General features: G+C 35.2%; 1 non-coding gene across 1 annotated transcript; it reads right to left on the bottom strand.

Annotated features, from left to right (window-relative positions):
• Positions 1-5,914: 5,914 nt before the first annotated feature.
• Positions 5,915-5,988, bottom strand: TRNAT-AGU (transfer RNA threonine (anticodon AGU)). The gene has a single exon. It is a non-coding gene; the product is annotated as a tRNA-Thr (tRNA).
• Positions 5,989-12,187: the final 6,199 nt, after the last annotated feature.

Here is a 12,187-nt window from a genome sequence, read left to right on the forward strand (position 1 = left end):
ATGGCTCTGATGGGGACTACAATGCTAGCTCTTCTCATGCTGGTAAAGATCTTATGCTCCACAGTATCTGCTTCTTGCCCTCCGCTCCCTCCGGCACCCACGATACCAGCAACACCGACTCCGCCACCAAAGAATAATCATGGAAGCTGCCCCATGAACACCCTTAAATTGGGTGCCTGCATCGACTTGGTGCACAACATGGTTAACTGGGCAGTAGGGACGCCCCCCAGTGAGCCTTGCTGCAGTTCTTTGAAGGGTCTAGCCGGGATTGAAGATGCTATCTGCCTCTGCACTACCATTAAAACCAGTCTTGTGGGTGTCAACATTGACATCCCCGTCGCCGTAAGCTGGCTGGTTAGCACATGCGGCCATCAAATTCCTCCAGGATTCAGATGTGCTTAGACTTATGCCCATTCTCTTGTAATTGTTTCTTCCTCGTCCTCTCCTCCTTGCAACTTCGCTGTCCCTCTTTCCCCCGAGCTCTCTGTGATAGTACACCTTCACTAAAAGCTGTACTGTAAGAATGCAATAGCAGGTGCAGAAATGGAGTATCAAGACTAACTATTTCATTAATCTTTCCTTACTGCGTGTTCTTTTGCATAAAGTTTATTTAGTTAATGTCAAAGTGGCATATTGTGAAAAAAATGTGGGATGGTTTTGTTATAATAGATAATATATAGTACTAAAGATATACTGTGATTTCCTCCACACGTTACCCTGCCTTATCTTTTCAGTCCATCGGGAAATGAGTTAGGGTGAAGCGTGGAGTTCAGGGAGAATTCTATTACATGCACCTCAGTTAGAGCACGGGCAAATCTGTCTGATGGAGACCCGATTTGCTGAAGAAGAAAAGTGAAAGCCTACGGAATAGAGGTTGGTCTTATCACCTCATGTGAATAGGTCCATTTACATGGGGAGTCCTATTCCTGATGCTATCAATTTTTTTTATTTTAGCAAACCTCAACTGGCCGAGAGACACCGTGATGTAAAAGATTATTATTACATCTATGTTATTCGTTTCAAGCTGTTATTACCTCCTAGCTTGAGGGGGAGTGTTGGAAAATATGATGTAATTGGAGTTTTTATTGATGTAATTAGTTTATGTTTTATGTCTATTCTTCACCCTTACAAGGGTTATAATATCAATACTTTTAGCATCTATAAATATGGTTTAAGGGTGAGAGTTTTGACTAAGTTTATAACCCTATTCTTCCTCCCTTTTCTTCCCCAATTTGTGTTCTCTTCTTTACCCAAGATGTAATCTATGGAGTACAAAAAATCAACAGACAACTCCTAATTAGGAAAAATAAAAATTACACATTCCTAAGGGTTGGAGTTAAGTAAATGATACAATTTTAATGTAAGCTCCCCTTTGATCTTTACATAGTGTGTTTTAATCCTTTTAACCTTAAAATTTGTAATATTGTGCCTAAGGTCATATTTTCTATCTTCATTTCTTTCTCCCTCCTTTTGTCATACTCAAAAAGTTAATAAATTAAATACACAAGGTACAACAAAAAAAAAAAATGTGCCTCTATGGCCATGTATAGATATATCCAATGATTCACAAAAAAATTATTTACAAGTGTTTCCAAATAACTACAATCATAAGCAAGTGTAAATACACAAGGAGGCAACAACAACAACAAAAAACGATCCTAAAGCATAGGTAGCTAAGGTGGAGATGGGAGACGGCTGAGGATGGTCTTGAGGAGGTGTTCGAGCCTCTGCTGGCATGCTTTCAACTCCCCTTTAGTGGATAAAATTGCTACCTGGGTAGTCCTAATATCATCCACGTCATCCTTTAATGTTGATAATTGATCGATGGATGACAATTCACCTTCTTCTATTCTTCTCCACTTAGCGAATTCAAACTGATCCGTAGAAGGCTCTAGACTAAGCTCATCTCCAGAAGTTGTAGGCTAAGGGGCTGATTTCGGCATCTTCTCCTTTTGAATCCATCGACCTCACCACTTGGTGAAGCCAAACTTTCCAACCTTTATTTTCTCGATGAACATCTTCTTAGTTATGTGCTCTGACACCTCATCTAAGAGGTCTACTCTACTATGTAGGAGGATGGTAGTGATCTCCTGAGCAAATTGTAAATTATCAGCCCTCAAGTTACCTACAATGTCAGCCATCCTACTAGCCATGAAGTATCCACAGTCAAGTAGAACTTTCTGTAAGATCGCCATCAACCAGAAAATGTCGGGCGTTGTGAGCCTTGAGAAGGTGCCCTTTCTTGGATTAAGCACATGAGCCACATGCTCCATGGTGACTCTCTGAGGCATGGTGAGGTCTTGTATCCTGACCTCATAGGAACTTCCAGCTATCTGAGTAAAGAATGACACGATAACATCTTGGATGTTTGTAAGAAGTCCTCATGGAGATCCATCATCCAATTTTCTTTCACATACCTAAGCTCCTCTCTTTCCAATAAGCCTCTGTATGGCTGGAATAACTCTTCAAATCCAATAATTTCCTTCTCACAAAATGAAATGTCAATCTTTGTTGGCTCAACGACACTCTTGGGAGCAAAAGTGGAGAAATGACTTTCTCATGTGAAAGTACTCCATCCAATTTGACATTTCATCCCAATTGCCACCCTCCTTCCTTGGAGTCTTCTTCTTGGTGATGACCTTGGTCCTAATCATTGTTGTTCGGTTCGGTTTTGAGAGAAAAGGTGAAAATGAGGATTTTAACCTCAGATTTGATGAGAGATTTCTCAAAAACAAAAGTAGAATGAAGATTTGGGGTCACTGAAGCTCTCGAAATTTGTTGGAAAGGGTTTCAGAATAATTTGAGATGAATAGATAGGTTAAAAATCCGACTTTAACTCTTCATCTTCTCTATTCGTGCCATGAATGATTGATCATTCAGGGAAACAATTGTCATTCATACTCCACTACACCACAAGACTATCAAAACCCCACCTCAATGAACAATCAGGTAACAGTGAGGATTTGACAAATCTCATATTACAATATGGCTGCACCCACTAATAAAAAAAGGACCAACATGTGCAATCCCAACAAATTTCCATTCAAACTTGCTATATAATCCCAACCCTACTCGAATCCATTCTGGTGAACTTTTTTATGACACAAACCACTTATTTACTAATACACATGACATGCAAAGTCCAAGTTGACAATTTTTTTAACTGTTCACGGAGCCTTGTGAATTTATAAGTAAGAACACGGCTTTCATAGCATATGGTGCTTGGGAGGAAGTTGGATGACAATGATGCTCACCTTATCTTATCGCTACATCCTCTTCATTTGTTTACTCATCCCAAATGCTTGTTTTTGAAATGTGAATCCGTTCAATATTCTACTTTCATCACCCGCAAGTGCTTTTCATAAACCTTTGATGACTTGAGGTCTGAAACTTCATTGAAGTCGATTTTATTGAGTCCATGATCAAAGCAGAGCATTCTTTGAAATCACATAGAGTGTAGATTTGGAGTCAATTTTCCCAGCACAAGTTTCCAAAGCTTGCAAAACTCCATTGTGTGCTGCTTGTTGAAGTCTTTCTCACCATGCTCACATGATGAGCTTCGACATACAACTTTCTAATGATCAACTTTCTTATTTTCAATCTATAAATATCGACCTTGGAACGGAGTTCTTGTTGGATATTAAACTTGATTGGAATCAAAGAATCAGTTGAAGGGGCTATTTGTTAAGTTGGGGAGCCTAATTAACACCTTACGCCTTACACGGATCGTTGTGTCATTGCTATTTCATTAAGGGTAGCTTGGGGATTTCACACTTTTATTTCGGTTTTCCTAGTTTTTTCTTTACATTTGGGGACGTCGTAGTTAGGGTTATCACCCGGAGTAGGATCATCAGTTGCATCTGAGAGAGGTTAGAAAAAAACATGAGTGTGTGCGATTTCTCTTGTAAACTATTTTATCTTTATAGTAGTTTACTGCAACGGCGGAAGACAAGACGTAGTATCACCTTGAGGCGAACATGTATAAATCTTGTGTTCTTTGTGCTTGTTGCTTTTTCTTCTTTTGTGATTATTATTACTCTCGTTAGTATTGAATTAGGGCATCTAATTCCTAACATTATTCTCATTTAAATGGTGAAAATAATATGTCATTGGAAAAGTTATACCTGTCTAGGTTCCAATGAATCAAACCATTCATGAATTGAAGTATTCTACAATAAATTATTACCAATTTACTAACCAAAAATAAGATGCATCCTTTGATTAAGGTCTTTTCGTGTTATAAGATGCATCCATTTATTAATATCTTTTGATATGAAAAAATGCATCTATTGATTAATATATTTGGGTCTGATAAGATATATCTATTGATTAATATTCTTTGAGTGGTATAAATAGCCATGTACTCAAGCTTTCAATAAGCAATTGTAACAAAGAATTCATTTTATCTTTTCTCTCCTTTGTTTTTCTTCTTCATTTCTCTTTCTTTGAGTTGCTTGCCCACCTTTGCTTCCAACAGTTTCTTCATTATGGGAGCTCTCACATAGACCTGACACAAAGTGTTTGAAGAATAGCCTCTAAGAGCTTTGCCGTAGCAACTCTTTTTCTCTCTCAACATTCTTTTCTTCACCTTTGCATCTGCCACTCATCACATCCCATGCCACCCCCACCACCCAAAAAGCCAAACCCAACTCCTACCCCTATTCCCACACCTTCTATTGGCAAATTGCCACGAGATGCCCTGAAGCTTGGCATCTGTGCCAACGTGTTGGGGCTGGTGAATGCCACCATGGGGTCTTCTCCAACACTTCCCTGTTGCTTTCTTCTCAAAGGTTTGGTTGACCTTGAAATAGCCATCTGCCTTTGCTCTACCATTAAAGCCAACACTCTGGGCATTAATCTCAATGTCCCAGTTGCCTTGAACTTGTTGATGAAGGTATGCGAGAAAAATCCACCTACCAACTTCCAGTGCTATTAGTTCGTTGTGAATATTTTGTTGCTTTCTTGGGTGTATTATGGGGGAAACTCTAGTTGTTCTCAGCTTGAGAATGTAGTTGAGCTTACGCAAGTGATGGTTGGAATCTATAGAAATATATGAATGAATAATTTCCCAATACTTTACATTTATTGATACAGTTATTTATAGGTTACAGAATGATAAGATGATAAGGATTGTCTCTAAGAGAGTTTACATGACTGTAGAGTTACAAGTTGAGACAATCTTCTTTATCTCTATCATGCCTCCAAAAGATGAAGCTCCGAGAGGAGATTCCAATCTTGGTCTTCAAGAAGAGGAAACGTGTTTGGGAAAGCGGTTTGGTGAGATCATCTACAAATTGATTAGCAGAGGAGATATGAGTCATCCGAAGAGAACCACTCTGAACATGTTCTCAAATGAAGTGGTAATCCAAAGCTACATGTTTCATGCACAAGTGAAATACTGGATTGGAACATAAATTTATAGCACTGATATTGTCACAATAAATGAGCGTTTGTTGTGGAAGAAAAACACCAAGGTCAGTAAGAAGAGAGCAAATTCAATGGATCTTAGCTGCAGTAGTTGCAACATATCAATATTCCGCCTCAGTAGAAGATAAAGTCACAATCCGTTGATTCTTAGAACTCCAAGAGATAGGATTGTGACCTAGGTAAACAATATAGAATCATGTTTTGAGAGTAGAATGTGGGGAGGATTTGAAATTTTTTCTTGTGGAGGCTGGTCGTGATTGGTTATTTTAAATTTCTTATCCTTATTGAGCAAATAAAATAATATTTTTTATTGGCATATGACTTTTTTCAATTGAAATGTTGAAACTATTTGTTTCATCGTTGTTGCAATTTCTGAATCTCTGTAAAATCAAATAATCAGGTGAAGAAAAATGATGTGCGAGTGAGGGAAAAGTAAACAAAAAAAAAAAGATATATGCGGACTAAAACACCGAGTAAAACTGACAAATGCTTTCATTGAGATTTGAACTCAAGACCTCCCGCTTACTAAACGGGTGCCCTAACCAACTGAGCTATGAAAGCAACTATTCCCTGAATTCAAATATAGTAGTTTAAAACCTTGAGTACTGAAAATTATCCTATTGTGACATTTTTTACATTAGGAAAAAAATTACATATGAGACCCTGAATTTATTAAGATAAAACAGTGATTTTGACCAAACTGATCAGAATTTACACAGGTAAAGCTGTGCTTGGCCCGAGCCTTGTTTCTAAAGCTCGAGTAGAGCTCGATACTATGCGAGCCCAAGCTTGACTCTGCTCGTTTCTACGCCTAGTTCTCAGAAATAGTTCTTCCCTCAAATCAAGTTTTAAACATCAACCCCTCCACTAACCCACAACTGATCACATTTTATCATTTCATCTTCTTCAATTAAGGTTTTCCGTTTTCAAAAGTTACTTCTAAGATGTCGACTGACCAAAGTATTTCTTTTCTTTCACTGGTTTACAGTCTCAGACGTCCACTTGCAAAAGAAATAAACAAAGGAGAAGAGCTCAATCAAGAAGGAATTTCCTACCTTTGTCGCATGTACTTGTTTGATCTGTCTGTTAGCTGGTCAGGATCAAACCCGTGAACTCGTTAGGTCCCAACATGGAGAGATGAAAACTCCAATTATGATGGATACAATTAAAATACCAGGTATCAGTGTGAAAGAAGGAAAAAAATTAACGCGGAATGAGACGATGCCCGTATTAACATTCTGGCTGGTCGAAATTATTTTTTATCATTTCATTGAGGCTGATTAGCAGCTTTCTACAAACGCTCGTGACTTCTCTCTATCAGTGAACAGAGACGTAAGATGAATATTTGACTTCGTTTCAAGTAATCGCTGAGAGTGGGAATACTTTTCCATTAACAGAATTCTCGACCTCTCTTACCCAGAGAAAAAATTGCACCATCCGAATACCGTTTCCAAGTCAAAAGCTGAAGATAGCATTGTCATTCCTCTTGGAATTCATTGAAGACAGCATAAATCTTTAGCTGATTTTGATTTTATTTGATAGTGAAAGCTTGATTGTGATTCCATCGGTTGGATAGGTTGTATGTAGAAAACTTTTCACCGTGGTGAGAATTTTTTATGCGAAAATAAAATTAAAGATGAAATGAACAAAAAAAAAACAAAACAGTTTAACGTGGTTCAACCAAGGAGCTTAATCCACAAATGGAAAGAGAAGAAATTTCTTTATTGAATCAGGATAATTTACAATTAATACATGCCTATTTATAGGCTAATGAAGGATTATTTGATTCCTTAATTAAGGGTTCAAATTTTCTTAATTTAAGAAATAAAAAATCAATCAAGATTTTCTCTTGATTTTAAGAAATCACGATAAATCAATCTCTTTATTGGTTTGTCATTATTTTCCTAAATTATTACATAATTTAATTTCGAATTTAATTTTAAGTTTAAATTAAATTTTCTTCAAATATTCCCCCTTGTTGACCTAGGTGGGAAAATTCCACTATTACGCTCTAATAATTGAAAAATTACAAAAGAGATTTTGGCTCTCTTGGCCACATGTAGCTCAATGCACGATTTTTACACAAGTCAATCTCCCCAAGATACTGTTGCTAGATTCTAGTTCTAGCTAGGTCTTTCTATCTAGATCAACAAGTTTTAGATAAACCTTTTATAAATACATCAAAGATAAAGGGAAAAATTACACCATTACTTGATGAGATGTTTCTCTTTGAGATATTCAAGCTACCTTCTACTTTGTAGCACATTGTAAATAAATCAAACATCTTGTATTATGATGCATGCAACAATGATTGAAAGATAATGATAGTTTTTTCATAGTATGTGACTCTCTCTCTTTCTCTCTAAAACACTTTGATGGACTTTTGCAAGATGAAGGATTGTAGCTTGAAAATATGTCAATAAAAGCTCATTTACTTCTTTACTCACAGTTTGGTGGATGTATTTATAGCTTCCCCAACTCAAACTATTTGTTATTTGCCCATTTGCAAAAATCAGTACTTTGATTAATCGATGACAAGTGATTTGATCATTCAATCGATCATAACAAGTACTTTTCTATCAGATTGTGACTTATTGTTGGAAGGACTGATCAATCAATATGTTACCATTAGTCCAAAAAAATTAAGTTGATTGATCATTGCTAGTGGCTAATCGATCAATAGAGATTCCCTCTATCTATGCAATACAAGTATGATCAATCAATGTATTTTTCTATAATCGATCATGCTTGAAGTCCATTATTGGCAAGGTTCTGACTGATCGATCAATCCGGGGATGATCTATCATTCCATGAAAGTTCTACTTTCTTGGATAACAATGATCTATCAATCCAAGTGGGATGATCGATAGTGCATTATAGCATGAAATAGCCATGTCATTAATGATCTATCAATTGACTATGGTTGATTGATCATGCTTTATATTTCTAACCTACACAGTTCTAGATGATTGATCAATACTAGTGGTTGATCGATCATTCTAATGCCAGTTTAAAAATGTGGACTTTATAAAGCATGAGAAATTTTCTATAAGTGCTTTAACATATTTCTAAGTGATGTTTATGATGATCCTAAACATATATATGTAATTTATAATCTAAAGCTCCAATTTCAAAAATGTACATAAGGAATAGGAAGTTTAGAATACTATTTTAAAAAAATTGACTGGGCGTAGATGTTTGTCTATAATGTTTGAACTTGAGTCATCTCATTGTCTTCTTCCTTGTGGGTGCTTCTTCAAGAGATCTTCAATTGTACTTGAGGTCTTTTTTGAAGAGCAGGTGTGGAAGAGTCTCACATGACTCTTACAAGAAGAAATCTTACAGAGTCAGAATTATTATGGAAGGAGGTCTCACAAATGAATCTCATTTAAAGGTGTTTTAGCTATGTAAGTCTTATATTTATGTCCAATTGTTTAATTATTCTAGGACGACTTTGTTAGTGTTTAAATTTGGTTGTAATTGGGACAAGGGTAGTTTAATTGTAATTGGATTCTACTTGTATATTCTATTATAAATAAAGGTTCATGTACTCGAATTACATCAAGTTAGTAAAAGTTTTTTTTTTCATAAATTTAACATGGTATTAGAGTAGGATCAACTCACAGAGGTAATGTTATAATTTTTTTTATCTATCATCTCAACTAGTTTAGGTTTGTAATTTATGTTTTTTTCTTTCTTTCTTGTCCCAGTACTGGTTTTTTTCTTGGCCTTCTCATCTCTATACTAATATTTAAATATTTAAAAATATATATTCCAGAAATATATTTGAGTCTACTTTCCAAAAAAAAATGGCAATCAGAGTTTTCTACAAAGAGAAATTGATATTTGAAGCAGCAAAGGTCAAACTGCAAGAGAGGTTCCAGCAATAACAGAAAAGTTCAAATTTTGAGTCATTTTAAGCCATCAAGAATGAGACTTTATATGGAGATTTATATCTCAAAATAAATACCTATAAGAATATTTTCTACTTTATCAAAACAATTCTAAATATGAGTTTTCTAGAGGGAGATATTAATCTCGGAAGAGTCAATGGTCATGCTGGCAAAAGAAGAATGAGTACTTAGTTCAACCAGATTACAAAGTCCAAAATTTATCAGATTCTTTCTATTAAAAAAAGTTTTTTTTAAAAAAAAATATACTTAGATGAAAGGTATCGAAGTCTAGTTTCTTAAAGAGAAAATTTTATGTCAATCTGATCTATATTTAAGGAGATATTCGCATTGGATTCGGTAAGGGTCAAACGACATTACAAAGAAAATCAAGAGGTCATAAAAGATTCAAGAATGAATATTTTTATGTAAAATTATCTATCATATTAAAGCTCTTTGATTCTAGTTTCTTGATCAGCAAATTGTTTGTCATTTTGAACTATATTTTGGTAGACCTTGATATTAGAAGTACCAAAGGTTAGTTCTGCTGAAAATTTTTCCCTTTTCCTATTTTCTCTCATATTATCTCTGCATGCATTGACGTGAATTGAGTTTCATTTTCTCCTAAAATCTATGTTTTTAGCCAAATTTCTCTTCTAAACAGAGATTTTTGGTCAGAGTTAATCACTCCATGATATGCTCATTCAAGGTATGCAATATTCTGCTTTAATGTTATTTTCAAGTTTTGCATTTTTGTAACTGGGTTGTGTATCTTCCATTGTTAACTCCAAAAAATTCTGGTCACCCCAAAAAAATTTATATTTGGTCAAATTTACTAAGTTCAACCGCTATAGTATCTTCTATTTTTCATAAAAAAAATGTCACTTTGGAAGTATGAGTGTTGCATAGTCGCCTCCTTTCTGTTAAAGATGTTTTTCTCAAGTATCTCTTCGATTTATCTTATTATGTTTTCATCACTTCAGAGCAATGCCTAAACCCACTACCTAAAAGGTATAGGAGTGTCCTCAACGTCCAGATTGAATCAAGTTGTTTATTCTTCACCCAAGAGGTGATTTATGTTTGAGCTACCCTTAAAAAGTGAATAATCTCATTGTTAACCCCTAAAGTTAGGTAGTTTTTCTGCCTTTAAAATTGAGCGGAGTATGTTTCAGACTATGACCACTGAGACTTCTCTCACATTGTGTTTTATCCAAGCTAGGTCTGTATGTCCTTTTTATCCCCAATTTGACGATGAGAAGTAAAAGAAGAAGTACAAGAAAGTAGTATTTTATTCCACATATTGTGGAATTTTTACGTGACCAAAATATTAAAGAAAGGGGGAGCACAAAAGATAAAGTTTTTGCATATATGAAGAAGTTTTTTCAGCAAAAGAAAATTGAAGACCAACAATCCTTTTCATTGCAAGATAAATTTATAAAGTCCAACTTGAGGGGGTGTTGAAGAGTAGATATGGAAGAGTCTCAAATAACTCTCATAATAAGAAATCTTACAAAGCCAAAATTATTATGGAAGGAGGTCTCACAAAATAGTCTCAGTTAATGGTGTCTTAGTTATGTAAGTCTTTTATTTATGTCCAGTCATTTATTGTTTTAGGACTTATCTTTTAGTGTTTAACTTTGAATGTAAATGGGATATGAGTAGTTTAATTGTAATTGGAATCTACTTGTATCCTCTATTATAAATAGAGGCTCATGTACTCAAATTACATCAAGTTAGTGAAGTTTTTATCTTTTTCAGAAATTCAGTAGTCTTCAATTTGGCTTTGACGTTTTAGACCTTGAGATGCTCATGAAGGTGAAGTATATGAAATACTTTAGATTTGTAAATTATTAGTTCAATTAAGTTTTGTTATCATCAAAGAAATGTGGGAGTCAACCTACGATGAACACCCCTCAAGTTTTATTAGGGGTAAGAGGAAATACAACTTGTTGTCTTGCCGGATAGAACCTTCATCTTGTGAAGGAAACTTTCTTTGTGTTTGGCATCGTTGATGGTGCGATGAAGTGTCATATGGGATGGAGAAAATCTTGATGAAATGGTAATGACTATGAAGGGAGCCATCTGACTAGCACATCCTATATCCATCTTGTACAAGAAAATATTTATACAAGCAACTAATGTGATAAAAATGAGATGAAATAGTGGTAGATGGTGCATGAAAAATATATGAATATGATATTTGAAATTGGTTTAGGATATGAGATTATATCCATCACACAACCCATGTTACTAATACCAAAAAGAAAAAAAAGATCTCCCTACTAATTTAATAAACAAATCCCTACTCAATTATTTCTCTTTTTTAAAAAATCAAATAGAGTATTTGTATAAAAATAAAGGTAAAAAATTCATAAAAATTGAATGAAAATGAAGAAAATATGAGAGTTTTTTTGTTTGAACAAACAAAAAACTGCTTATGTTTGGGTTAAAAAATGAGAAAACCAAACCAAAAAAAATAAACGAATAGCGGAACGGGTCGAATCTTCCATTTGGATCGCGCATCGGATCTGGATTCGAGAAGCGGAATGCAATGCGGATACTGAGGCAAATGCGGTGTGTTTAGGCAGAGACTCTAATGATTTTCTAATGCGGATTTAGAACTATGCATTGGATTGTGTAACAGATCGTCAAGTCGGGATTGTGTGACAGATCGTCAAGTCGGAACCAAACCTACGTGTGAGGAAGTGAGTGGTCGTGGGTAGTGTTCATCACATTTTGTGACAAACTCACTAATTGAACATGTAGTTAAGGGAGTTATATTAAAAAATTTGGATGTCGTATAAGGAAAGGAAGATCTAGGAGAAAGTGTATTTTTGTTATAAGGACAACATGGAAAACAAAGTGATCCA

The sequence above is a fragment of the Aristolochia californica genome, unplaced genomic scaffold, assembly GCF_029961685.1.
Source record: "Aristolochia californica isolate CCGP_79_NKW_82.1479 unplaced genomic scaffold, dmAriCali1.0.hap1 SCAF_13, whole genome shotgun sequence".
In the NCBI taxonomy this organism is placed as follows: Eukaryota; Viridiplantae; Streptophyta; class Magnoliopsida; order Piperales; family Aristolochiaceae; genus Aristolochia; species Aristolochia californica.